The following is a 6,396-nucleotide window of genomic DNA, read 5'->3' as shown; positions in this document are numbered from 1 at the left end:
TTCTTGGATTCAGTCCTTTGCTTTGCATCACTTTGTAGATTTCTGTCCATTCTTTTCTGGCCTGATGTGTTTCTGTTGAGAAATCATTTGATAATCTAATGGGAGATCCCTTGTATGTTACTTTCCGTCTCTCTCTTGCAGCCTATAAGATTCTCTATTTATCCTGAACATTTGCCATGGTAATTATGATGTGTCTTGGTGTGGGTCTTTTCGGGTTCACCTTGTTTGGGACTCTCTGGGCTTGTGTGACTTTTTTCTTCCCCACCTCAGGGAAGTTTTCTGATATTATTTCTTCGAATAGGTTTTCTAATCCATGTTCATCTTTCTGTTGTTCTGGCACCCCTATTATTCGTATGTTGCTGCGTTTCATGTTGTCCCAAAGCTCCCTTAGGCTCTCCTCCTGTCTTTTAATTTTTTTCTCCATTTGCAGTACAGTTTGAGTGTGTTTTGCTTCCTTGTCTTCTAATTCACTAATTCGGTCCTCCGCTTCTCCCAGTCTACTGTTGATACTTTCAATGGTGTTTTTTATTGCAGCTATGTCGCTCTTCATTTCTTCTTGGGACTTACTTAAGTTGTTAACTTTTTCATCTGTTTCTTCTAGCTTCTTGCATAAGTAGTTGAGTTTTTCATCTGTTTCTTCTTGCTTCTTGAACATCCGGTGCATGTACTCTAGGAACCTTATTCTGAATTCTTTTTCCGTCATGTTGCATATCTCTGTCTCACTTAGCTGCTTTTCTGGCGAGTCCTCCTTTTCTTTCCTTTGGGGGTTTCTTTGTCTACCCATGTTTGATCTCACTGACATGACTAGTTGTTGAGTCGTTCAGTGACTGGACCCTGGGTGGCAGTGGCTTCTCCCTGGGTGGCAGTGGCTCCTCGTGCTGTGGTTGCTCCTTGGGCGGTTGTGGTAGCAGTGGCTCCTCTGTTGATAGCAGGGCCTCTGGTGGGTGCTGTTCACAGCTGTGGTGGCTCTTCTGGCTGGTGGAGGGAGGTTTCACACACAGCAACTGTTCCCCAGGCAGAGCGTGTGGTGATCAGGAGGCCGCTGTTGCTTGAATCTGCTTTCCGTGGAGGGGTGCAGGTCCCCTCTGGGCTCTTACAGTCGCGTTGCTTGCGAGTCGTTGCCTCCGGGTTAGTAGCCCAGATATAGGCACATTAAAGTCAAACTGCTAAAAACTAAAGGCAAAAATAAATTCTGAAAACAATCAGAAACAAACAGACTTTTCAACAGAAATCAGAGAAGTCAGAAGATAGTTGCGTTAGTTTGCTAGGGCTACTTTAACAAAATACCACAACTGGGCTTACTTAAAGAAACAGAAACTTACTGTCTCAGTTCTGAAGGTTAGAAGTCTAAATTAAAGGCATACAAGGGGGCATGTTCCTTCTGAAACTTGCAGATGAATCCTTCCCTAATTCTTCCTAGCTTCTGATTACTCCCTGGCAATCTTTGGCATTCTGTGGATTATTTATGTATTGCTCCAATTTTACACCTCCATATAGCATTCTCTTTGTCTCTTTATGTCTTCCCTGTCGTTTGCTCATCTCTGTGTCCAAATAGTTCCTCTTTATAAGAACACTGATCATATTACATTAAAGTTCACTCTAATGACTTCATTTTAACTTGATTCGCTCTATAAAATCCCTACTTCCCAAAAAAGGTCATATTCTGAGGTAGTGGCAGATAGAACTTCAACATATCTGTTTTGGGTATACAATTTAACCCATAAAAACAATAAAATGCAATCTTTCAAAAGCTGAGAACAAAAAGCTCACCTGAAATGTATAACCAATGAAAATATGTAGAAAACTTAAGCTAAATAACAACATTCAGAAAAACAGAAGCTGAGAGAATTCATTGACAGCACACCTGAAGGAAAAAATCTAAACAGGAATCCTTCAGTCAGTGGAAAAAGACCCCATGTGGAAAGCATTTCATAAGTCAAGACAGAAGAGCAACAAAAGGTCCATGTCAATTAATAATGCTTGTATAAAAAAATAATATTTCATGGGTTTTAAAATTCACATAGAATTCACATAAAATTCACAATAAAAGACTTGAAAACAGTAGCAGAGAAGTTGAAAGACAGGTAAGAGAAAATAAACTGTTTTCAAATTCTTACCTTGTGTAGGAAGCAGTTAAAGGGGAAAACAAAATTTTCTTCAGTAAGTCATGTATGACCTTGTAATTTACAGAATAATCACTAAAAGTAATAATACCCAAGAGGTCTATATAAAATAAAAATGAAATAAAAGTATATAAATAATTTTTTAAAAAATTAAAGGAAGGAATAAAGTTGGAGCTAAGAGAAAACTAAGAGTAAAATAATTGATATAAACTCAAATACGTGTATCAATGGTTACATTAAAAGCAAATAGAGAACATATTCAAATTAAAATAATAAAAAGGAATGGCTACATAAATGTAATGACTATATGTTACTTATAAAGTATAGTGAGGCATACATAAAGATTAAAGTAAAAGAATGAAAAAATAGACCATACAAACACTAAATCTTTGTATAGGTATGTTAATACCAGACAAAGTAGACCTTAAAGCAGGAAATACTACTAGAAACAAAGAAAAAACAATTAATCATTTGCATTTGAATCAATTTAAGAGACATAAGATTCTAAATTTATTACATATAAAAATCTAACCTTAAAACATATAGAGAAAAACACTTAAAGAAATAAAAGAAGGAATAGACAATGGGAGGAAGATTTTAATGGATAACTCTCAATAGCTGATAAAATAGGCAGACAAAATTAGTGAAGATATATCACAGTAATTAGTATGCGTGATTTAATGGAAACTGCACAGTATAACCGTGGAATACACATTTCTTCTATTAGATATGGGTTGTCGATAAAAATAGATCATATGCTAGACCATAAAATAATTCTTAACAAATCTATAGCCATGCATAGTATGTTCTCTATACCAGCTGAAATGAAAGAAGAAGAAAATGAGATAATAATATCTCTAAGTACTTAGAAACTAAGCAACATACTTCTAAATATCACATGATTAAAAAAGGAAGTCACGAAAAGGAGAACCTGGTTATGATGATCAACTGAACGCTGTCTCCATGTCATTCCTTCTTCGCCGACTCCGTCCACACCTATGGGAACCCCTGGACCTGCTGGGGATGGACCCCAACATGAAAACACTTTCAGAGTGCTTGACTAATTTTCCTTGTGATGAAGTATTTAGAACTTTAACTGTAACGTCAATTGCTCTTCAAACTCGAGAGAAAGCAACATATAACTGACCATGTGCGAAAACGAGTTCAGGTAGGAATGTGACTACTCTGTCTAGAGTTTGTCCTTGTGATTTATTAATAGTCATCACAAATGCTGGCCTCACGGGAAACCATCTTCGAATCAATTCATTTTTTTATTTTCTTTTATCTTCTTTTCTTTTTTTCTTTTCTTTCTTTTTATTCTTTTTTTTTTCTTAAATTGTCCTCTCGTGCCTTTAAGAGCCAGCCCTATACTCAGGACGGCCCTCCTAAACTGAGAGGGGGGTTGCTGTATGTCCTGCCAGACTCCCCTGTTACACTGAGCACAGGTGAGCTCGAATCAATTTAAATGGGAGGCCAGTGTCAGATGGGGACAAATTAATTCTTGGAATCAGAACAACCTATCCCTCTGCAGATCCTGTTAATACTTCAGCTTTGATAATGTTAGGTCGTAATCTTTTAATAATAAATCTGGTACCATTTAAAAAAAATAAGGAAGTTACAATGATAGTACTAAATATTTTGAAAATTGAAAGCAGCAAGAGACAAAGACTCATCACATACGATACTGAATAAAATTTAGAGCAGACTTTTCATCAGACATCATGAAGTCTGAAGATAGCAGATGAAAGAAAAAAGGAACCATCAACCAAAAATCTTATTTCTGACAAAACAATCCTTTGAAAATGAAGAGGAAATGAAGACATTCATAGAGAAATAAAAATGGAGAAAGTTCATTCCTAGCAGACCGGCCCTCTAAGAAACACTAAAAGAAGTACGCCAACCTGAAATAAAAGGAACTAGACAGTAACTGGTAAGCATGTAAAAAAAACAAAGAGCAAGAGTAAAGGTATCAATGGAAGTACACATGCAAGAAAGTGTAATGTATTTTATTATTGTGACTCCTTTTTTTTCTTGAATCTGAGTTAAAAGACAACTTCCTAAATCAATAAATACAAGTCTAAATGATGGGCACACATTATATAAAGATGTAATTTGTGAAAATAGCAGCATACAAGAGAGAGGAAAATGGAACTTTATAGAAGCAGAGATTTTGTATACTAGTGAAACAAAATTGGTATTACTCTAAACTACATTATTATAAATTAAGATGTTAATGGTAATCCTTAGAGCACAACTAAGAAAATAAACATTATATGCTTATACAATGGAAAAGAAATGAAACAATTAAAAATTTTATGCTTCATGGGACACTATCAAAACAGCAAAAGACAAAACTGGAATAAAATATTGGCAAATCATATATTTGATAAGGGTATGGTATCCAGCATATACAAAGAACTCTTATAAATTTGTACATATCCCTTTTTAATAACTAAAAAATAAAAAGACAAGTAACACAATTTTTAATATGGGCAAAGGATATGAAGAGACATTTCTACAAATAATATATACAGATGGATAAAAACACATAAAAAGATGCTCAATATCATTAGTAATAGAGAAATGCAAATCAAAACAAAATTCAACACCAGTTTACATGCACTGGGGTAGTTATAGTGAAAAACAAACAAACAAAAAACAAATGTTAGTGAGGATGGGAAAATATTAGAGTTCTCATACATTGCTTGTGGGAATGTAAAATGATGCAGCCACTGTGGAAAGTGATTAGTCACTTCCTCCAGAAGTTAATCATAGGGTGATCATATCACCCCAAAATTCTAATCCTAAGTATGTACCCTTAAGAATTAAAAGCAGCTGTTCCTATGAAAACTTGTATGCCATGTTCACAGCAGAATTGTTCATAATAGCCCAAAGTGGGAACAACCCAATAGTGCATCAACTGGTGAAAAAAAGAAAAGTATAGCCATGTAATGAAATATTACTTAGTCCTACAAGTAATGGAGTACTAACACATGTTACAACTTGATGAACCTTAAAAACATTACACTAGGTGAAAGAAATCAGGCACACAATACCAGATAGTGTATGATTCCATTTATTTGAAATGTACAGTTGTGCCTATTGTCCTCAGGTGATAACTTGATGTACTCCCTTTCATGCTTAAAGTCATTCTCATTCTAATAACAAATAACAAGATCATCCTATCCTTGTGTAGAACGTGGAGTAGTGTATAAAATATGTTTGATTCACCTAAGGCAGTGGTTGGCAAACTGCGGCTCGCGAGCCACATGAGGCTCTTTGGCCCCTTGAGTGTGGCTCTTCCACAAAATACCACGTGCGGGCGCGCATGTACAGTGCGATTGAAACTTTGTGGCCCATGCGCAGAAGTTGGTATTTTGTGGAAGAGCCACACTCAAGGGGCCAAAGAGCTGCCTGTGGCTCGCGAGCCGCAGTTTGCCGACCACTGATCTAAGGGAACAGAGTAGTGGTACAGAATAATTTAGATCAGGCATTTCTCCAGGATGCATTTCATAGCAAGTCATTCCAAGCAGACTTAATGGGGCCAAGGACTGAGCCAAAACAACCAAAAAGAACAACACACAAGGAATAACAATAAATTATTGGATGAATTCTCTTAAACTGTAAAGTATAATTATACGTTTGATGATCACGACCCAGAAAGTACCAGGAGGTGAAATCTTCCAATAATGCCTGTCTCCCTTTGAAAAAGTAAAAGAATGCATTTTATATTTTAAAAAATAGTCCCAGGTGGTTCTGTATATGTTGACAACATTTTTTAAGGATTCATTTTGTCTGATCTTCTTCATTAGTTCTAATTAGACACTTTTAAATAAGAGGATTTTTTCTATATGAATATACATTATTTACAAATGTATATGCATTATTTGTGGGAAATTTGTACATATCCCTTTTTATTCAGGTATTCTAGAAGATAAAGCACACCATTCCTTACCTTTTCTATTTCAATAACATTTCATATCAAGAAATGCACTATTAACTTTTTTAAATTCTATATTAATAAAACAAAATAATCTGTATGTTCATTCATAAGTAAGACTTAGCATGTGTTTGAAGTGTCCAATTTTATCTGAAATGATAACCAAATTGAATTTTTGTGTTGAATATTTAAAAATTTGATCATAGGTTAAATCTAACCCTATTATTTGCATTAATGTATTCTAAAATATGAATTATTAAGTTGATTGCATCATTGTAACAAAAGGCAATATGAAATATCTTCTTTGCCCTCGAGTATTATGAATCTTTTTTT

General features: G+C 35.1%; 1 non-coding gene across 1 annotated transcript; it reads right to left on the bottom strand.

Annotated features, from left to right (window-relative positions):
• Positions 1 to 3,458: 3,458 nt before the first annotated feature.
• Positions 3,459 to 3,600, bottom strand: LOC111827037. Its single transcript, XR_002830494.1, has one exon.
• Positions 3,601 to 6,396: the final 2,796 nt, after the last annotated feature.

Source organism: Myotis lucifugus, unplaced genomic scaffold (assembly GCF_000147115.1).
Source record: "Myotis lucifugus unplaced genomic scaffold, Myoluc2.0 scaffold_122, whole genome shotgun sequence".
Taxonomy (NCBI): domain Eukaryota; kingdom Metazoa; phylum Chordata; class Mammalia; order Chiroptera; family Vespertilionidae; genus Myotis; species Myotis lucifugus.
The sequence above is the reverse complement of the archived record's forward strand: the minus strand, read 5'-3'. Positions and strand labels throughout refer to the sequence as shown.